Consider the following 24,020-nt stretch of genomic DNA (forward strand, 5'->3'; position numbering starts at 1 on the left):
GAAAAAGGAACCATCACTGACAGTAAACAAGGTACACTGTTTATTTAATATATTGTTTTCTGTTATGGTTTTAAAAATGATTTCATGAATCTAGTAATGTCAAACATCATCAGTCACCTGGAGCCCTGAAACACTTGTGTTTTGTTGTTGTTGTTGTTTATTTTAAATTAGGCACATGGGAATTAGATTGCTACAAACTGGTGGATGCACAAGCAGTTAACATTTAATCCTCCAAATGAGTCATTGCACGGTTAGTAACCAAGGCAAATCTAGGTCTATTGGATGGGGAAAGTTACCTGAGTGTGATAATCAACATCATCCCATGCCTGGAAAAGAGTACCTTCCCCAAGTCTTTGCAAAGAGAGCATGTCCAAATCAATGTCCTTTGCTCGCCCCCTCGCTCCCTCTCTAAATGAGACTGGAGGGAGCCATGTCCCTGAGGCTGCCTCACCGCATTGGAATGTCTGAGCTAACAGTGCTTCCAGAGGGTTCATTGCTCCTCTGAACAGCACTGCCCAGACTTTCTGGAGATTTTAATTCACTTCCCAACCTCGCCAACAGTTGCACACAAGGTGCCTTTTTTACACCCTGCTCTCTGTTCAGTGAAACATGCAGACCATCTCAGGGGAACAATGGCTCCATTCAAGACTTTTTCAAAAGTGCAGCATATAACCTCCATGCTGTGGGTTACTGCCAGCCATTATCTGGAGGAAGAAAGACTGTCAGATAAAGTGAGGGAATTGGGGGAGCACTGGATAATTTCCATGGAAAATTCAGCTTCAATAAATTAAGTTACGCATCTTTGTATACGAGATGATTCTGCATAGTCAAAAGCAACAAAAACAAAAGGCCCAAGAAATAATGCTGTGGAAACTTTATTTAAATATAGAGTGTCTGTGTTTGAAATTTCAGAAGAAAGCACACATCTTTTTTCAACTTGGTACATAATGGTCTCCATTCAATGGAAATGGATTTAAATAAGTTATAAATGTTGGGACTAGGGAATTTAAGTCATAAAGCCATTTTAAGAAATGGAATCATCTCCCTATTTTCTTCCTCTCCCATCCTGTAATTTTTCAGGTTGGGGGCGGGGGTGGGGTGGGGCAAGGTCTCTGACTTCATGGTTCTTGCTGCCAACGGGAGGCCCCACACTCCCGACTGCACATATTACAGGAAAAAGATTGGCTCTTTGCCACACTCAACAAGACAGCCATCGGTTAACCCATTTATAAACAAGCCCTGAGGTCTGCACAGGCATCACTGACAAATGTATTGATCTTTGCTAAACAGTAGCTAATTGCCAGGCAGAGGTATTTACCAAGAGACATCTTGGTAGCCTTGAAAACCAAGAGCAGAAGGAATAAGCCAGCCCTTAGTTTAAGAATCACCATCTTCTCCCCTTTGAAGTCACTGCATCAGATTGTAATGGATTTACCAACTGTCTGCAAATAGGCCTGTGAGTTCAGATAGTGTGGGGAGAGAGCCAGAAACAAGCTTTTTAGAGTTATCTCATATGTGATGGTGATGTATTAAGGCAGTTTGAGGTTGGTGAAAAACGACCTGTTTGTTAAAGTAGTAGGTAGTTCTACTTTTCTGAGGTGCTTAGGAGTGATGGTGGAGGAGATCTGGTGGGAACAGTGGGCCAAGCAGGGAAAGACTGTTCTAAACGTTATCTCTCAGCATAGCCAGGATTAGGGGCACAGACTCTGGTGTGGGACCACTTGAGTTGAAATCCGCTATCTACCCCCTTGGTGGGAGCCCTCAGGCAAGTTACCTACCTGTCTGTGCCTCATTTTCCTCTTCTGTATACTATACCTACTCCTAAGGGCTGTTGGGAGGGTTGAAACGAATTCATCTATGTGAAGCACTTAGAAAATAGAAGGAGGGGTTCCAGCTGATGGTCCCAGCTAGGGTCCCAGCTGACAACCAGCATTAACCCTGGACATGTGAGTGAGTATGCCTTCAGGAGGATTCTGGGGCCCTAGCCTTCAAGCAAGCTATCCTAGCTCTAGCAAGTAGAGCAGACAAAAGCTATCCTTGCCAATCCCTGCCCAAATTGTAGGTTTGTACGCAAAATAAATGTTTTCAGTCTTTTAAGCCACAAGTTTTGGGATAATTTGCTATATAGCTTTAGCAACTGGAAAAATAGGTGTGGATGTTGGGAGGTAAGTAGAGTTTTTAGAAGCTTATGAAAGTTTTTTACTGCTTTCTTCTATGTTCTCAATTAAATGGCAAACAGTGTCCTCAGGTAAGAGTAAAAATATGGTAGGAGGTGCAAAAAGTTTGAGAGAGAAGGTATGAAATACTCCTTTAGGAAAGTGGGAGAGCGATTGTAATAATGAAATATAATGCCAGGAACTAAGTGTTCAATTGTGGTCATAAATGTGAAGTGAGCTCAGTCATTGTGATGTTACATTTTTCTTCAGAGGTTTAGCCACATGGATACATGGAAGAATAAATATATCTCCTGAAAAAGAAGAGGTAAAATTATGACTACCTGCAGAAAAAATATGATTATGTTTCTAGATAATACAAGACAAAACTACAAAATACTTAGAATTAATGAGAACTTACTAGAGTCACTGGATATAAGTGAAATACTCAAAAATCAACAGCTTTTCTATATAACACTAATATCTACTTAGAGATATATTGGGATGATCTCATTCATAATAGCAACAAAAGCACTAAAATATGGAAATTAGGGATAATCATGATGATATAAATACATATATATACATGTGTGTGTACACACACGTGTCTAATCATTTTGGAGAAATTAGATTTGGATAAATAAAGAGAGACATGCTATTCATTCATGGGGAGACTTAAAGATTAAAATTTGTCAATTTCTACTAAGTTAATATTTAATATTTAATAAAATCCCTCTAGACTAGGTTTTTTTTTTTAAAAACTTGCCAGAAAATGCTGATATTGCTGAAACTAAGGTGATCATCACGTTGGATTTCATTATAATATTCTTCCTCTTTTTACTTTTGTTTAAAATTTTCCATATTGAGAAGTTTTAAAAAACTTGACTGAAAATTTCAACAAATCGTTAAAAAAAATAAATGATTAGCTAAAAGAATGTTGTAAAAGAAAGACATTAGGTGGGGAGCAAAGGTGACATTTCAGCATCCACAGGCAGAAGTCATGGGGTAGCAGTGAGTGTCCAGTGGAGAAACACCAGCAGCTAGTCCTAAGCTGGCTGTTCCTGTCATATGAGCATGGCTGTGTCTTTCCTTTCTTGGTTCCAGCCATTTTCTGAGCCTGATTCTCCAGGCTTCCCAGTGATTCTGGTATAATATATTCCTTTTCCACTTAAGCTCTCAAGAATTGGTTTTTGTTGTTTGCAACCAAGAAATCTGACTTGAACAGTTTAGAAAAGAAAACACATATTTCCAAATAATACACAGGCTAAAGAAAAAAATCATAACAGAAATTCTGAAATATTTAGAACTGAATGACAGTTTTTAAAAAATAAACTACGTACTCAAACTTGTTGGCTATACCTAAAGACGTACTGAAGGGAAATTTATAACTTTCAAATGCATTTATTCAAGGGGCGCCTGGGTAGCTCAGTCAGTTGAGCATCTGACTCTTGATTTTAGCTCAGGTCATGATCTCAGAGTCCCAGGATTGAGCCCCACATTGGGCTCCCCACTCAACAGGGAGTCTGCTTGAGGATTCTCTCTCTCTCTCCCTCTGCCCCTCCCCCCACTTCTCTCTCTCTAAAATAAATAAATCTTTAAAAAAGCATTTATTTAAAAAGAGAAAAGTGTAGGGCACTGGGTGGCTCAGTCGTTAAGCATCTGCCTTCAGCTCAGGTCATGATCCCAGGGTCCTGGGATCGAGTCCCACATCGGGCTCCTTGCTCTGCTGGAAGCCTGCTTCTCCCTCTCCCACTCCCCCTGCTTGTGTTCCCTCTCTCACTGTGTCTCTCTCTGTCAAATAAATAAAATCTTTAAAATAAGTAAGTAAATAAATAAAAATAAATAAAAAGAGAAAAGTGTAAAAAAACTGTGTAAGCATTCAGCAAAGAAACTAGTCAGAGAACAACAGACTAAAGCCTAAAAGAGAAATAATACATTATTTAAATAGAAAACAAAAAAAATGGATTTTTAAAAACACTAATAAGCTAGGTAAGCTTTTAGCAAGAATAATTAAGATAAAAGCAAAAATACGTCAATATATAGTGTGAGAATAGTTGTGAAATTTATATTTATTGAAAGGTGACATAGTATCAGATGAAGTATTAATCCTCGCAATAGGCCCATGAAAAAAATGCAATTATAATTCTTATTTATGTAATAGGAAACTGAGGCACAGAGGAGTTAAGTAATTTGCTAAAGTTTCACAGCCAGTTGTAAAAAGACCATAGGCAGTCTGGCTCCAAAGAAGTTGGACATAACTAGAATTATAGTAGAGAGTAAAGGTTCACATGACAACCCTATGAAAAATCTTATGCCATTAATTTTAAAAAGAAATTAAATGGACAATTTTTAACATGTTAGGTTCTTGGTTTTTTTTAAAGATTTACTTATTTATTTGAAAGAGAGAGGAAGAGAACATGAGCATGTGCGTGCAAAGGGTGGAGGGACAGAGGGAAGGGGAGGGAGAAACCCAAGCAGATTCCATGCTCAGTGTGGAGCCTGATGCAGGGCTCGACCCTAGGGCCCTGAGGTCAGGACCGAGCCAAAACCAAGAATTGGATGGTTAGTCTACAATACCACCCAGGCACCTTGGTTCTTGTTAGTTTTTAAATTTATTTACTTAATTTTAAATTTTAAATAAATAAATAAATAATTTTTAAATTTTAAATTTATTTACTTAATAGCTATCACGGGCAGTGTGATTCCTCTGACTTTTTTCTTTTTCAAGGTTGTTTTAGCTATTCTGGGTCCCTTGCATTTCCATATGACTTTTAAGATTGGCTTGCCAATTTCTACAAAAAAGACAGCTGGGATTTTGGTCGGGTTTGAATCTGTAGATCAATTTGAATCACTTTATATCTGTAGATTAAGGAACACAGACAAGAATTCAAAAGGTGCAAAAAGTAAGTTTCTCTCTCTCCATCTCCCTCACCCACACACAACCACTTAGGTACCCTCCGAGGGCTGGTCTATGCAGATTCAAACATTTATTTGTACCTTCTTTTAAAAAAATGTATGAGGGACACCTGGGTGGCTCAGTCGGTTAAGCGTCTGCCTTCTGCTCAGGTCATGATCCCAAGGTCCTGGGATGGAGTCCCACATTGGGCTCTCTGCTCCGCGGGGAGCCTGCTTCTCCCTCTGCCTCTGTATCTCACAAATAAATAAATAAAATCTTAAAAAAATAAAAAAATGTATCAATAACCCACTATGTTTTATGTACCTTGGATATTTTCACCTAACAGGGTGCCTTAGAGATTTTCCCATAATAGTACAGAGTACTGTTTCCTTTATTAACAGTTGCACCCCAGTATGTAGCCATCCCATTATTTACATATCCAGTCCTCCCTTGATGGATATCTAAGTTGTTTCTATCCTTTTGCAGTTACAAAAAAGGCTGCTGCAATGAATAGCCTTGTATACACATCATTTGACTCACCCATGAGTAGTATTTCTCCAGGAGAAATTGCTCTAAGTTGAACTGCTAGGTTTCGAAAGGTTTCAGAAGTTTCCAATTTAAAGACTGCTGCAGGATTGACCATGATAGGGGTTGTAACAATTTATATTTCCACTGGCAATGTATGTGAGTGCTTGTTTTCTCACCTCTTCCAATAAAGTGCTTTTCAAACTTCTTGAGCTTCTTCCAACATGGAATTATAGGATTTCCCTTCAGGGTGTGTCATTTTCTTTGGCATCTTGCCTCCTTTGTGGGATGTTTGCAGCCTTGGGTATCTTCCTTAGAGAACTTCCCACACCTGCTTAGCCTTCTCTGCTTGTGGCATCCTTTCTTCGTGTATTTAAGAGGTGTCTGAGGCCAATCTTCATTTATTTCTTTTTTTTAGATGATGTGATCACTTTCCTCAGTGCCTAAAGGACTGTTTTGTTTTCTTTGGCATCTGACATAGAAGAGCCAGGGTGACTCTGTGATAGTGGATAAAGGAAGGAGACATACCCTCCCAAATATAAGAACTTTATAACTTTTAGACAAGAACATAGGATAAAGGTCTGCATTCCCAGAGCAGAAAAGGAGTTTTTTGATAAAGTTCTTTAAAAAGCTAAATAATAAGAGAAAATTGGTAAATTCGGCTTTACTCTGTAACCTGTATAACCATAGGCATTGTTAACAAAGTTAAAACAAAATACAAAGATTGGAAGAGGAAAATTGCAACATAAAGACTGTCTTGAAATCAGTAGGAAAAATAGAAAATGGGCAAATGATATGAACCGGTAATTGATAGGAAAAAAATAAATGGAAAGGACAATAAGCATATGAAAGCACGCTAAACCTCATTTATAATCTCGGAAAAACTAAAATATTTTAAATTGAGATAGTTTTTTACACCAGCTTTTGGCAACAATAAATATAGTCTGGCAAGAACAAATGTTAGAATTATGGGATGTGGTAATTTATATACTGTTGCTGGGACAGTAAATTGGTACAAACACTTTGAAGAGCAGTTAGGCAGTATCTGGTGAAGTTGAAGATATCCTTATACTACAAATCAAGTTTCACATCTGGGTATATACGCAGAGGAATTTCTGCATATATACATAAAGAAACATACTATACTTTCTTTGCAGCCTTGTTGTTAATTGTCCAAAAAAAAAGAAAGAAAAAGAAAAATATTGAAACAAGCCCGAATGTTTGAATGTACATCTGTTGGGTGATGTGTTAACACATTTATTTTTGTTTACTCATGTGACAGAATGCTATACAATAATTTAAGTGAATGCATTAGATTTATAAGTATCAACATGATATATCTAAAAAATATGCTGAGTGAAAAACAAAAATTGCAGAATGTCATGTACAGTGGGATACCATTGCTGTAAATTTTTAAAACAAACAAGATTATATCTAGTTTATGGGCACACATGAAATGCAAATGTAAAAACATGAACAGGATGTGTGTACACAAACGTCATGACAGAAATTTGCCACTAGCCCGGTAAGGGGATGAAAGGGAAGGGTATAAATATCACATCAATTATATCTGTAATACTTTTGGTCTTTAAAAATATCTGAAGCTGGACTTCATTAAAATTAAAAAACTCTGGGGTGCCTGGGTGGCTCAGTCGTTAAGCGTCTGCCTTCGGCTCAGGTCATCATCCTGGGGTCCTGGGATCGAGCCCCACATCAGGCTCCCTGCTCAGCGGGAAGCCTGCTTCTCCCTCTCCCACTCCCCCTGCTTGTGTTCCCTCTCTCACTGTGTCTCTCTCTGTCAAATAAATAAATAAAATCTTTAAAAAAAAAATTAAAAACCTCTGCTCTATGAAAGACAGTCAAGAGAGTGAGAAGGTAAGTCACAGGCTGGGAGAAAACATTTAAAAAAGACACATCTGATAAAGGACTCTTACCCAAAATATACAAGTAACCTTTTTTTTTTTATGTTAGTCACCATACATTACATCATTAGTTTTTGATGTAGTGTTCCATGATTCATTGTCTGTGTATAACAAGTGCTCCATGCAGTATGTGCCTTCCTTAATACCCATCAACTGGGCTAGCCCATCCCCCCACACCCCTCCCCTCTAAAACCCTCAGTTTGTTTCTCAGAGTCCATAGTCTCTCATGGTTCATCTCCCCCTCCGATTTCCCCCCCTTCATTTTTCCCTTCCTACTATTTTTTTTTTAACATATAATGTATTATTTGTTTCAGAGGTACAGGTCTGTGATTCATCAGTTTTACATAGTTCACAGGGCTCACCCTAGCACATACCCTCCCCAGTGTCCATCACCTAGCTCCCCCATCCCTTCCACCCCCCCACCACTCCAGCAACCCTCAGTTTGTTTCCTGGGATTAAGAGTCTCTTATGGTTTGTCTCCCTCTCTGGTTTAGTCTTGTTTCATTTTTTCCTCTCTTTGCCTATGATCCTCTTGTCTTGTTTCTCAAATTCCTCATATAAGTGAGATCATGTGATACTTGTCTTTCTGTGATTGACTTATTTCGCTAGCATGATAACCTCTAGTTCCATCCATGTAGTTGCAAATGGCAAGATTTCATTTTTTGATGGCTGCATAATATTCCATTGTGTGTGTGTATATATTTATATATATATATATATATATACACTACATCTTTATCCATTCATCTGTTGATGGACATCTAGGCTCTTTCCACAGTTTGGCTATTGTGGACATTGCTGCTATAAATATTGGGATGCATGTACCCCTTTGGATCACTACATTTGTATCTTTGGGGTAAATACCCAGTAGTGCAATTGCTGGGTCATAGGGTAGCTCTATTTTCAACTTTTTGAGGAACCTCCATACTGTTTTCCAGAATGGCTGCACCACCTTGCATTCCCACCAACAGTGTAGGAGGGTGCCCCTTTCTCCGCATCCTCGCCAACATCTGTCGTATCCTGACTTGTTAATTTTCGCCATTCTGACTGTATACAAGTAACTCTTATAACTCAACAATAAGAAAATGAACAACCCAATTTTTAAAATGGGCAAAAGACCTGGACACCTCACCAAAGAAGATATACGAATGACAAGTAAGCATGTGAAAAGATGTTCAACATCATATATCATTAGGGAATTACAAATTAAAAAAACAATGAGATACCACTACGTACCTATTAGAATGGCTAAAATCCCAAACACTGATGATATAAATGCTGACAAGGATGCAGAGCAACAGGAACTCTTATGTTGCTAATGGGAATGCAAAATGGTACAGTTACTCTGAAAGATAATTTGGCAGTTTCTTATAAAACTAAACATACTGTTTACATGCAATCCAGCATATTGGTATATACCAAAATTAATTGAAAACTTATGTCCACATAAAAACCTGCACACAGATGTTTATAGCAGCTTTGTTCATAGTTGCCAGACCTTGGAAGCAACCAAGGTATCCTTCAGTATGTGAATAAATAAACTGTGGTATAACCAGACAATGGAATATTACCCAGTGATAAAAAGAAATGAAATAGCAAGGTATAAGAAGACATTGAGGAATCTTAAATGTATGTTACTAAGTGAAAGAACCCAATCTGAAAAGGCTACATACTGTATGATTTCAACTATATGACTTTCAGAAAAGGCAAAATTATAGAGACAGTAAGATCAGTGTTTGCCAGGGGTTAGGTAGGAGGGAGAGATGAATACTTGGAGCAGCTAAACTATTTTAGGGCAGCTAAACTATTCTGCATGTCCTTATTCATTTGTCAAAACCCACAGAATATACACCACCAAAGGTGAACCCTAATTTAAACTATGGACTTTGGATAATAATGATGTATCAGTGTAGATTCATCAGTTGTAACAAATGTACCACTCTGGGGCAAGAGGTAGATAATGGGAAAGACTGTGCATGTGTGGGGACAGGAGGTATATAGGAACTCTGTACTTTCTGTTCAATTTTGCTATGACCCTAAAATTGCTCTAAAAATTCAAGTTTATTAATTTAAAAAGATACCTGAAACAAATGTTTCAACTATGTATCCACCTCTCAAAACAAGTAATAGTGTTTGTTCTGAGAGGTGGATACATAGTTTTTATTACTTTCTGCACATTTCTATGTTCGAAAAATTTCTCAATTCTACAAAAAGAAAAAATATATGGTCTCAAGACTGAACTGAACAAAATAATAGAAAAGATGGATTTGAAAATAACCCAAATACACACGCGCATATATATAACATATATGGATTTAATAAATGATAAAATTAGTAACACATCAATGGGAAAGGGATGGATTATTAAACAATTGGAAATATTAGGAAAATTGACTATTTGACAAAATGTCAAGTAAGAACCTCACCGCACTCACACACATCAAATAAAGTACAGAAGAATGAATAACTCAATGTTAAAATGAAACCATTAACATAAAAAAGTAAAATAAAGTGCAGGTGAATATTTCATTCATCCAATTGTGGGGAGGTGCTTTCTAAGTCTTAAAAGCAATAGAAGGAATTTGAGTGGATGTTTCAAAACATAAATATTTGAAACTGCATGTTAAGGTATCAAAAACACAAAATTAAAAACACAAAAACCAAACTGCATAGTAAGCAGGTATGATTTTTATGGTCTGAAAATAAGAGCAAAACTGAAGCCATGCAATGAAATCTGAAGGTATCCCCAGTTAGCCTTCTCCTGACTCCTCACCCAATTCATGTCACTGCACAATTTTCCCTAATCACCAGACTTAAAATTCTCAGGAATCTTTAGCTGCTCAGAATTTCTCTCTCTAACTCCATCAATACATTGGCAACCATATTTTCAACTGTCACTTACTGAGTGTGCACTATGTATCAAGCACTCTATCAGGTGCTTTTCATAATTTATCTTCTTTCCCCACTCTACAGCACCAGCATTATCTCCTTTTCAGAGATGAGGAATCTAAAGTTCAGAGATATGAAAGTAATTTTTCTTAGTTCAACTGTGGGCTGCAACTCATTAATGGGTCCTGAGATCAATTTAGTGGCCATGGCTAGCAGCTTTAAAAATATGAAATAAAATAGAAGAGAAAATATCAAAATACATCATGCATACTAAGGGTAAGAACTGTTTTATTAACCTTTGATTCAGGACTGTGAGAGAGTGAGAGAGAGACAGTGTGTGTCCTAGAACACCATGTAAACATTTTTTATACTGTGTGTCATATTCAGAAAAGTTTGAATGCCACTGTCTTACTTAGTCTGAGGAGCACCAGTATTCATATCCAGGGTGTGGGTCTCTTATGCCTATAGCCTGACTCTTACTGCTTACTGTTCAACATGACATTTGAGGCTCTCCGTTACCTTCCCTTTCCTGTCTTTTCAGCCTTATTCTCCACTTCTTTTCACCCAGCTACGGGCTACCATTTTCCCACATTTTCTCAGGATGTTCTATGGTTAAGCCTCGATCAAACGGTTTCTGCCATTGGTAACTTGTCACATTTACTGGGTGAAAAACCTCCAGAGAATCATCCTCTCATCTCTTACATGAGCCATATACAACCGCACATTTCTCCATTTTGATTTTAGAGAAGGAGGATCCATTCTTAAGATTTATAAAATGCATGCCTTTATGTTGGATTATACTTTGGTGGAAAGTTAGGCACTTTGACACTTTCAGGTCACTGTGCTATTGAGTAAATCTGTGATAAAGGACCAAGAGTGGGACACGTAGTAGCTAACATTCACTTACTATGAGCCAGGCTCTGAGCTAAGCTCTTTATAGGCATGACCTCAGTGAATCATTGGCCCCATTTTATAGATGAAAAGTCTGCGAGTTAAATTTGCCCGAGTTTGCATAGCTAATAAGTGGACGGTCTACTTTTCAAAGCCAGGCTGTGTTTTTCCAGAACCTATTTGGTTAAGCCCTATTATTATACTGCCTTTAGGCTAATGTCTCTGAAAAACACTCTCTGACTGCTTGGTTTTCAAGCTCATGAAATGGGGTAGGGAAAGCTTGAGGGCTGGGGGGGCTGTTCACACGGGAAATGTCTGAGGAAAAGCTGCTTCAGAGGGTTGAAGTGAACTTGGAGGCGGGGGGGAGGTTATTTGATCTGATGCGAGGCAGCAGCACAGCTGGGATAGAGAATAATTTTTGGGAGATATAGGGTCAGTGATGGGAAAATGATCCTGAACATTGAATCTAAAATTAAAGACAAGAATCAAAATGGAACAGTGAGCAGTTGGGAGAAGGTGGTTCAGAACTAAGGCAGCAAACAACAGACTCAAGTATGGGAAGCTCCTTGCTTGTACTTGGGGACAAGGGACTTGAAGGTTGTCAGAAGTCATGGGGCACTGTCTCCTCTGTGCCCCACTGGGGAAACAGCAGCTTGGTTTCTACCAAGCAGACACCCTGGGACCAGGCAGGTGACAGTGTACAGAACATTCCTCTGAAGAAGGAATGCTGCCATTGTCATTGCTGTGGGCACCCAACATGGGACACAGATGACCTTTCCAATCACCCATCCTCTAACCATGAATACTTGGAATAGACCATTGCCCAAGTGAAACCAATTGCTGTGTATTTGTAACTTCACTTGCCCAGTGAACTTAGAACACTATGGAGGGCTGGGCATTGACAAATGATGAATAATATTAATACATATTTATTGTGTGTCTCCTGTGTGAAGGTCTTTTAACACATTCTCTTCTTTTGCCGTAGAAAGAACAAATAAGTTCATCTTCAAACTTACAGAGGAAACACTCCAGCTTCCACCTAGGTCCTCTCTTTGAGCTATGTCAAAGCTTCATAGATGGACAGGCATTTCTCAAGACACCTTCCCATACATGGGAGGTAATTGTTCCACAGGGTGATCAGTAGTGAGTTTTTAAAGCTTATTTCAATTTTACCACATCACCTTATTTTAGTTTCTATGTAGCTGGGTTTTTTTTTAACAGCCCAATATATTTTCTATTTATTTGTTTATTGTCTGACTCCATTCATTATCATTTCCCAGCTCCTATGATACAGGCCAGCACTAAATGACATCTCAGTGGATACTGGTTGAAAGGATGAGTGTGTAAATGAGCAAAAACCAGAAGTGAGATCTATAATTTAAAGATACTGCTCATAAAGACATGCTTCCAATTAAACAAAATCATTTCCAAAGGAGTCATTGTAGGATTTTTTAAATAGTCCCACTAATACCTAAAAACATGACTTAAGTACCCCCAAAATGACTTATTTCACAAAGTATTGGTGTATGCTTTCTTTTTAATGGAATATAGCTACTGTATAAACTACAACACCCTTAAAAATGTTATCCAGAATATAAATCCCTCACTATATGATCCAATCAATGGATAAAGTAAAACAAGCACCACCCTCTGTGACTGAAATGGCCAGAAACATACACCCAGGCAGGGCAATAATGCTTGCAGAAAACTACCTGAAAGAGCCATCTGACAGTGTTCTCTGGATACAACTTACAGGAGAGATTTGGGAGCATAATCTGTGTTATCAGGAAGTATCATCCCAGAGGTAAAATGGAAGTATCGATACTTCATTGAGTGATGAAGACTGTATTCATTTCCTATTGCTGATGTAACAAATTACCACAGATTTAGTGTCTTAATACAACACAGGTTTATTATGTTGTAGCTCTAGAGGTTGGAAGTCCAAATTCAGTCTCATTGGGCTACAGTCACAGTGTCAGCAGGGCTGGTCCCTTCGGAAGCTCTAGGGGAGGATCTTTCTTGCCTTTTCCAGCTTCCAAGAGTTGACTGTCTTCCTTGGCTCACGATCTCCATCTTTGCTTCTGCTGTGACATGTCCTTCTCTGATGTCTTGCCTCCCTCTTCTAAGGATCCTTCTTATGATCTTGGATCACCCCGATAATCTAGGATAATCTTCCCATCTCAAGATCCTTAACTTAATCACATCCACAAAATCCCTGTTGCCATATAAGGTAACATATTCACAGGTTCTGGGGATTTGGACACAGATGTTGTTGGGGGCCCATTATTCAGGCAGATTTTAACCAGAGAAAATTAGTCTTAGGGCTTCACTTTGTAAAATACCAGGTTCTTTTCCAATCTGATATCTTGGTTGTTGTCCTGGCTTATCTTTGTTCTCCCCTTAGCTATGATATTATATAATAACACAATATGTCAGGCACTATTTTATGGACATCATACATTTTAACTCATTTAGTATAGTTATAGGAAGAAAATTAAGTAAATTAAGTAGGAGAATCAGGATTTGAACCAAGGCAACTGTTCCCTAAAGTTAGTGATTCTGCCGTCCTGATCTTCAATGACCCATCTTCCTCCTGAACACCCTGGTGCTGAATGTGATATCTCACTTGAGCCATTTGACATCTCATGACATCTTTCTCAGACTCTGGCTCCCACCCACAAGGATACACCAACATGGCCTCTGCTTTGAGCCACATGCATCCTCAGACAGGCCAGGAGCCTCCTTTAGCCCCTAAGCAGGTTTGGGTCAACAACCAAATGAAATCTCTGGCCCCTCAAAGGTAATGACCAGCTCTTGATGATGATAACTCCATGGGGGTTCAGTCCTTAAGATCCAACCAGATTCATTTCTGCAGCCTTTACTACAGTATTGAAAAGTATTACTTTTAGAATTGGGAATGTGACTCATGCTTCTATTTTTTATTGAGTACATGGAAGCAACAGTTAATGCAATTTGGTCTGAACTCTGAGCATAATTCCACTATTGGAGGAGCAGTCATGCTCAGATTTATTAGAGGCTGGAGGCTCTGCCATAGTTCATTAAAGTTTTTCATTTTTCAGCTATATTAAGCTACATGCATTCTGGTAAGTCAGACAGCATAGAGCTGTGACTCTAATTAGATACTTTCCTTAGCCCAAGAATTCCTAATCTGAGGCCATGGACACTTCAAGTAGCCTGTGGATGCACCTATTGGTCAGTGATGGGTTTCTGAGAATCAAGAGCCACCAGGTTTCTGAGAATCAAGAGCCACCAGTAATGAAGCTCAGTTATGTGCTGCAAAGATGGAGGTACTTGATAAACATTAACATTATTCATTGACTGAGCCAATGCATATGCATGGCATAGTTCTGGACAGTTCTCCCCAACACCCACTTCAGAATATTAGAATCCATTTAGTTAATTCAACAATCTTGCACCAAAGCCTTGTGTCTGTAGACTGTAAGTATTGTGAGGGAGTCAGATGGCCAGGACTTCTCAGTGAGATGACCTGGCTTAAGCAAGTGTTTTGCTAGCATCAAATCACTTTGATTAATCTACCTGGGACCATCCCCCAATCCCAGCCCCTACTGTAGCTTCTGCAACTGCTTTCTCAGGGACAAATAGGGCTGTACTCTATCTTCCTTCCCCTGCTGACCACTTGGTTATCAGAAAAATGTAAGATCTGCACGGCAAGAGGATTGAAGGGAAAGTTTGAAGTACAGCTACTGTTATTAATCTACCTGTGGGTGTGGGCATGTACAAGCCAGGGTAGGTGAGTCTGTGAGTTCCTAGGAATGGGAGGCCAAATGTCATGCAGATGAATTTCTCTGCAAAAGTTTTCAGCTTTTTTCAGATTCTTAAAATGGCCCAGCCCCAATAGCATTTCAGAACTGCTGGATTAATATCCCAGAGTTCTCACCTTTAAAATGGGAATAATAATCAGAGAGTGGGAGAATGAAATTAGATTGCCTGTGTAGAGCACCTAGTACACTTCCCAGCAAGTGGTAAGTTCTTGACTAATTAATATGGCCAAGAGTTAAGCTTAGGCCTCAAAACATCAACATAACTCTATCTGAAAATATCTGAAAAATAGGCAGTCTAAATTTCACTCGAAGATAAAAGTAAATAAAATGAATAAGACACAAAATATGCACAAGGTTATCCATCATAAAATTATTTGTAATTCTCAAATTTAAAATATTGAAAAAAATGTAAGTCCTATTTAGGAGGCTGTTTGAATAAATTATGGCACATTCATATAACTGAATACCATGTGGACATAATAAAGAATGTTAAACATTTCTATTAACAAATATCAAGTGATTTCTAGGATGTATTAAGTTAAAAAAACAAGGTATTTTTTAAAAAAATGGAATAACTGGGTATCCATATGCAAAAAAAACCCAAAACACCTCAATTCATATACCATATAAAAAATTAATTCAAAATGGATCACAGATCTAAATTCAAAACCTAAAATATAAAAAACTGACTGGAGAAATGTTTGTGACTTTGGATTAAGCAAAGATTTTTTTTAAATTCAGCACTTACCACTTGATCCACATAAGAAAAAACTTATAATTGAACTTTAACAAAATTAAGAAATTCTACTCTTCAAAGGACACTGTGAAGGAATGAAAAAAGCTGAAGACTGGGAGAAAATTTGGAAATTACGTATCTGATAAAGGACTTGAATCCAGAATATATATATATAAAGAATTCTGAAAACACTATAATAAGAGAACAAAGAACCCAATTTTAAAAACGGGTAAAAGATTTGTATGGAGACTTATGCAAAGAAGATATATGGGTGGCAAGTTATTGCATGAATTTTGTTAGTTATGTTAGTTAATCAAAATCGCAATGAAATACCAATACTCATCTAATAGAATGGTTAAAGTTAAAAAGATTGATAATACAAGTGTTGTAATTTATTGGTAAAGATAGGAAATAGTTGAAACTCATACATTATAGGTAAGAATGAAAAATCGTATATAAACTGTCACTTTCTTTTTTTTAAGGTTTATTTATTTATTTTAGAGAGAGAGAGAGCATGAGTGGGAGGGGCAGAGGGAAGAGAATATCAAGCAGACACCATGCTGAGTGCAGAGCCCAACGCACGGCTTGATCTCAAGACTGTGAGATCAGGACCTGAGCCAAAACCAAGAGATGGACGCTTCACCAACTGCACCACTCAGGCACCCCAAACTCTGGCAGTTTCTTAAAAAGTTAACATACACACCTACTATATGGACTCAGCAATCTCACTTTCAAGTGTTTACCCAAGAGAAAGGAAAGCAAATATCCAAAGACTTTACATGAATGGTCATAAGAGCTTCATTTGTGGGACGCCTGGGTGGCTCAGTCGGTTAAGCATCTGCCTTCGGCTCAGGTCATGATCCCAGGGTCCTGGAATCGAGCCCTACATCGGCTCCTTGCTCAGCGGGGAGCCGGCTTCTCCTTCTGCCTGCCACTCTCCCTGCTTATGCTCTCTCCCTCTGTCTCTCTGACAAATAAATAAATAAAATCTTAAAAAAAGGTTTAAAAAAAAAAGAGCTTTATTTGTAATAGCCTTGTTATGGACTGAATATTTGTGTCCTCTTCCCCCATATTCCTATGTTGGAGCACTAGCCCCAATGTAATGGTATTTGGAGTTGGAGCCTGTGGGAGGTCATTAAGTTTAGGTGGGGTCATGAGAGTAGGACCTCCATGATGGGCTTAGTGTTCTTTTTTTTTTTTTTTTTTTTTAATTTTATTTATTTATTTGAGAGAGAGAATGAGATACAGAGAGCATGAGAGGGGGGAGGGTCAGAGGGAGAAGCAGACTCCCTGCTGAGCAGGGAGCCCGATGTGGGACTCGATCCCGGGACTCCGGGATCATGACCTGAGCCGAAGGCAGTCGCTTAACCAACTGAGCCACCCAGGCGCCCCTGGGCTTAGTGTTCTTAAAAGAAGAGGAAGAGAACCCAGCTTGCTCTCTTTCCACCATGTGAGGACATATGAGCAAGTGGCTGTCTGCAAGCCAGGAAGAAGGCCTTCATCAGGACGTGAATCAGCTGATACCTTGATCTTGGACTTCCTAGTCTCCAGATCTATGAGAAATAAATGTTTGTTGTTTAGGCCACCCAGTCTACAGTTTTGTGCAATAGCAGCCTTAACAGACTAAGAGAAGCCCCAAACTGGAAAAAACCCAAATACCCATCAACAGATGAATGGATAAACAAATTGTGATATATCCTTACAATGAAATACTGCTCAGCAATAAAAAGGAATAAACTGCTGATACATGCAACAAAATGAATGAATCTCAAAATAATTATACTAAGTGAAAGAAGCCCCACAAAAAAGTAATAAATTAACCCAAGAAAATTTTGAGCATGATATTCTAATAGTACATCCTTATGGGATATAGTCAAAGGACAAATGAACAAAAAAATCTTCAAGAAAATCTTGAATTTTACTTTGAGGGTTTATTTTGGTAATGATATTGACATAGTAATTCAGAAACTGTTTTTTCCATATTGTATAATAGAGTAATATATTGATATATTTGGGAACCAGGATTTTCACTATGGTAGAAGGGAAATACAAATGTGGAGTAGGGGAAGCTGAGGAAAAATCTTGTGATGATAAGTTTGAATTGGAGGTATCAGTGTGAAATCATGATTTCAAATAGATACACACACATACAAATACACACGTTAGCCTTTCCACAGACAGGGCCTAGAAACAGTGAAACCCCAGTAGCAATGAGCATAACTACCACCCAGATCTTGGTTACTACATAACATTTCCTCCTAAAAGGAACCAGGTTTCCTTAGAGAAATTACGTATTCCAGGTCTGGGGTAATGAAAGCACAAGGTGAGCTTATAATGTCTTCTTGTGCCAAAATGCAAACAAGTGCAGAAAGACCAGTGGGGACATGTCAAAAGGACACAGGAATTAGCTTGAGAAGCTCTTATTGAATCAAATTTGGGGCAATTTGAGCTTCAAAAACAGTAGCAAGACAATAGATTTTAACACTGTATTGAAAAAAGAACTCATGAGTTCATACTAGTATTTTAAAAGAGAGCTGTAGCTCATTTATACATAAGAATTATGTTAAAAAGGAAGAAGAATTGAATTAGAAATCATTTTGGGCCACCAACATAACTAATTAGGAAGCATTGTCAGTGGATCCCAAACACTCTGGGTGAAATGCTGGAAAACATGATATTCATAGGTCTCTGAGTGTCAGAGGGAGGGAAAAGGTCCTTTTACAACAGACAGTCCAGTGATGAAACTTAGCATGAGCAATAATTGTATGACCTGATATAATGTGCTTCCTGATGGGATGCAATGGGAAGCACATGCATCATCACATGTATAATGTTCTTGACCACAATGTTTGACCTGAATTTAATCATGAAGAATACAACGTGGCAAATCCAGAATGTGGGATATACTATGAAACTGTTGGTCAGGACTATTAAAAAAAAAAAAAAGTCAATCTCCAAAGAGTTAAAAATACGGCAGCGTACTTTTCTAGACCAAAAGAAAGCTAACAGATGTGATTAAAAAAATGCAATGTGTGAACCTTGATTGAATCCTGGATTTTAAAAAACAGCTTTAAAAGGCATCTTGTGGGGCACCTGGGTAGCTCAGTTGGTTAAACATCCAGCTCTTGATTTCAGCCCAGGTCTTGATCTCAGGGTTGTGAGTTCAAGCCCCATGTTGGGCTCTGCACTGGGCATGGAGCCTACTTAAAAAAAAAAAAAAAAGGCATTTTGTAATTATTGGGGAAATTTTCTTCTATACTATACATTAGACACTGACTTGTATCACAGTTAAATTTCCTATGAATGATAATGGCATTTTGGTTATGTAGGAAAAACATGATGGAGTATTTGGGAATAGAATATCAATGATGTCTACAGCTATCAAATGGCTCAGCAAAAAAATTGTGTGTGTGTGTGTGTGTGTGTTGAGAAAGAAGGAGAAAAAGCAAATGTGGCAAAATATTGACAACAGGTGAATATATGTACAGGAAATGTGAGGCTCACTATATTATTCTTTCAACCTCTGTAAGTTTAAAAATTTTCAAAATAAAAAGTTGGGTAAAATAGCAATAGCAAAATAAACAGTTCAAGAAAAACAAATACCATTTTATGCCTATTAGACCAGCTCCCACTTCACTGTGCTTTGTTTTTTAAGATAATACCCAGTACTGCCAAGGTTGTGGGAAGCTATAGTCGAATTGCCAGTGGCATGACCATAGGCTCAGCCTATGCGGACTAGAATGGAGCAGTGCTTACTAAGCACTGAGGCACATTTATACTGGGGGAGGCAGCCATTGCCCTGAGGATTCATTTCCAGAAATTAGGTTGGCAAAAGTAAAATGCTAGGCCTGAAAATTAGAAATGGAAACAACTTTAATTTCTAACAATAAGGGTTAGCTTTAGGAAATTATGCTCTGCCACTAGATGGAATATTATGCAAGTATTAAACATCGATTTTAAGACTTCCTAAAATGAAAACCAAATGATTATGGTTAGCATTTAGTTCTTTAAAAAAAAAAAAAAAAAAGAATGCAAAACCATTGTGATTCCAACTTCGAAAAGAAAATGCATGAATGGGTATGAACCAAGACTAACTGGTGATATACGAACATTAAATTTATTGTATTACAGTGTCAGAATTATGGATGAATTTTTTTCTTTAAAGTCATTTAAAATTCTTGCAGCTTATGCAATAAAGAAAAAAAGTAATCTCAACAGTTAAATTTATTTCTATAAAAACTTTCATGGGATGGTAGATAAAAGCCCCATACTTTAGTGTACCCTGTGGGTATTCTAAAGACCAAGTGACAAATTAATTAACCTTGCAAAAACTGTATGGAAGGGTATGGACTGGAAGGAAAGGAGAAAACTCAAAACTATGTGCCAAGGTGGTAGAATCCTGAATGCTATTATTTCTCTTGATATTGTTATTTTATCAGTACATTAAAAAGTGATTTAAATGAGAAACAAAGAATGAAACTCCTAGTTACCCGTCATTCAACACTTGCTTTACATATTTTATCTCTTTTAAGCTATAGATGCACTCTTTAATGTAAGTTGGCTATGGGGGTTGCTTTTCTCTCATCTCTCAACTGGCTGGCTTCCATACCTTCATTAGGAGACCCTGTTGTTTTATTTCTAGCTTCCTTTCTCCCTCCACTGGTAATCGTACCTCCAGTCTTGCTTTGGAGAAATCATCCCTCTCTCTGTGTTAGCTATGTGCTTTTCTTGGTGGAGCTAATTCCATACATTGCTCCTTAACCAATCATATGTGGTGAAAGTGACTTTCTGGGACTTCCAAGACAAGCTCATAAGAAGCCTTCCAGCTTTTGCTTGGTTCTCTTGGAATACTTGCTCTTGGAGCTCTGAGCTGCCATGTGCGAAGTCCAGCTATCCTGCTAGAAAGATCATGTGGAGAGTGCCTGAGACTACATGATGAGAGAGAAAGGCTTAACCTTCCAACTATCCCCACTAGGGTGCCAGGCATATGAGTAAAGCCATCATGGACCACCCCCCCCCCCCACCCAGCCCAATCCAGTTATAAGTAGAATACCACCTAGGGATTGTATTAGATGCCATAGGAAGCTGAAAAATCACCCAGCAGAGACCTCCCCATGCTTCAGACTCTTCTAATGATTGTAGAGCTGCTGTGGTTAGTGTTTGTTGGTTGGTTAGTTAGTTGGTTGGTCAGTTGGTCGTGAGCAACAGAATCCAGCTTTGGCTAACTTATGCCACGTATTAGTTTCTTCTTGCTGCTGTAACAGCTGACTTCGTGGCTTAAAACAACACAACTTTATTATCTTGTAGTTCTGAAAGTCAGACATCCAAAATAGGTCTCACTGGGCTAAAAATAAGGTGTTGGCAGTGCTGCATCCCTTCTCAAGGCTCTTGGGATTCTAGAGGCTGCCTTCCTTCCTTTGCTCATGGCTCCTTCTTCCATCTTCAGAGCCAGCCATGCTGCATCTTCAGATCTCACTGACTCTGCTCCATTATCATATCTCTTCTCTGGCCTACCCAGAGAATCCAGGACTACCTCCCAATTGTAAAAATCCTTAATTTAATCACATCTGCAAAGTCCCTTTTAGTATGTAAGGTTCATTAGGTTCCAGGGATTAGAACTTGGATATATTTATTTGGGTGACTATTATTCCTCCTACCATATTCCATAGAGGAATATTTTGGAAGGATACTACATTATCTCATGAAAATTAAGGAGTATTTGAACCACCGAGGTTTAGGGAGGGCAGGAGCCTTGTCATCTTAAAGGATTTGAGCAGTGGTAATTAATAACAGCATTAATAAACAGTCACACTTAAAAAGTTTTTACTATGCATCGGGCACTGCCCTAAGAATTCCATGTGTATTTTTTTGTTTTTGTTTTTGTTTTTGTTTTTGTTTTTTTTTTAAAGATTTTTTAATTTTATTTATTTATTTGAGACAGAGAGAATGAGAGAGAGAGAGCACATGAGAGGGGGGAGGGTCAGAGGGAGAAGCAGGCTCCTTGCTGAGCAGGGAGCCCGATGCGGGACTCGATCCAGGGACTCCAGGATCATGACCTGAGCCGAAGGCAGTCGCTTAACCAACTGAGCCACCCAGGCGCCCAAGAATTCCATGTGTATTAACTCACTCAATCCTGGTACCAGTTGTGTGTGGTAGATACTATTATCTGCGTCATTTTACACATGGAGAAACTGAGACAGAAAGACCTTCTCAGTAGTGCTATGCCAGTGATATGAAGAAGCTCCAAAGGCTTTCAAGCCTCTGGCTTTTAGTTCACAATTCCAAATTCCCAGGACAGATCAGCCAGCTTGGATCAGGCGACCACCCTGGACTATAGCTGCTGAGAGGGTCTGGTGGCCCTGACATAGTCATTGGGTGCCACGCTCAGAGAAAGGATTTGTATGAGCCATACAGCCATCTCCAAAAGTGTCCATGGCAAGAGTAGAGATGCTCCCGAGACCTTTGGTAATAAAGAAAAATATGTATGAATAACCTAAGTTAAATTTGACACATACAGTGATCTGTGGAAATTCATAGACAAATAATGTTTTCACTATCTTCAATACTACATAATCTGATTTAGCAATTGGCCAATTAGTGAGTAAAAAATTGGGGCTTAAATGTTACTTTAAAACTGACGGATGATTTATTATTCCACTGTAAATCGAGCAACGGTTTCCAGATACTGGAGAACAAAGTTTTCTGGCGTCAAAATGTTTGAGAAATGTGATATCTTCCTCAGAGATTTACATCTCATGTTAGTATATTAAAGATTAATTCAAAGAAACCTGTTTTACTCTGTTCATTGGTTAAACCAACAGACCTATTTTCTTAGCACAACTATTAACACATCCTCCCCTGCAATATTTTCATCTTAACACCAGTTTGGGTAGCTCCAAGATAATACACATATAAACCAAGATATTTATGAAACTTCACCATTTCTTATCCTGGCAGTTGAAATTTAAGTTCAAACACAATTTTCTTTCTTTGCTAATAACAAACTGATTTTTAAATGTGCAGAGCAGTAATTCTCAAGGTGTGGTCCTGGGACCAGCAGCATCAGCAGGACTGAGGAACTTGTTAAAAATGCAAATTCTCAGGCCCTACCTCAGACCTACTGAATTGGAAACTCTAGGGGTGGGGCCCAGCAATATGCACTTTAACAAGCCCCCCAGGTGCTTCTGATAGAGACTAAGGGTGAGAGCTGCTACAGAGACTCTTCAGTGGCCATGTTTGATAATATTGAGCTCAAACAGTTCCCTTAAAGGCCATGAATCCTGCAGCAAAACAGTTGGCTGAGAGTGACCAGCCATCCTGGTTTGTCTGAGACTAATAAACTTTCTAGGATGCAGAACTTTCAGCTAAAACTGGGCAGTCCCAGGCAAGCTGGTATGGCTGGATCACCCTCTTCCAGTCTGTATCTCCCATTTTACAGATGAGGAAACAGAGGTTAAGGGACTCACCTAAAGGCCTAGAGCTGGGACATTGTAGAGATGAGAGTTGAGAGACTGGGTTTTTACCATCATGCTACACTGCCTGCTACTACATGGGTCAAAACCACAGCTACTCACTGCTCTGTGGCGTAGTGGTGGTCAGCTGGAGCTGGCTTTTCAGAGCCCAGATCCTGAATCTGCCTCCATCTGAGGGATATGTTCTTGGGGTTGAAAAGTAGTTCCATTCACAGAGATCAGAAAAAAACAACCTCTCTTTCATCTCCCACCGATTATAATATAGTATAGTGTAGTAGTATACTATAATATAGTGATGATGGCCTGACTTTGAATTCTAGCTGCACTTATTAGCCTTGTGACCTTGAGCAAACTCCATCCTCTACACCTCAGTTTCCTTATTTATAGAATGGGGATAAAGATGGTACCAAAGGATTAGGTGTGTGAATGTACATGAAGCCCTAGCCACAGTGCCTGGCACACAGTGAGCAGTCAATACATGTAAACAAAAATAATGCGGGATATCACTTTTGTCCTTTCCATTCACACCTTGGTACCCAACCCCCCTGGCAAGCTCTCTTTCCCACCACACTGCAAAAGATGGTAGAGAACCAAGGGATGGGAGACTATTCATTCAGCAAGCATTGTATGCTGATTAGCTGCTGCACACTACACAGTACTAGCACACAGTAGGTGTCCAATACATGTTTTTGAATGAATGAAATGCCTGCTATAAGCCAAGTGTTACATCAGA

Source organism: Halichoerus grypus, chromosome 7 (assembly GCF_964656455.1).
Source record: "Halichoerus grypus chromosome 7, mHalGry1.hap1.1, whole genome shotgun sequence".
NCBI lineage: Eukaryota > Metazoa > Chordata > Mammalia > Carnivora > Phocidae > Halichoerus > Halichoerus grypus.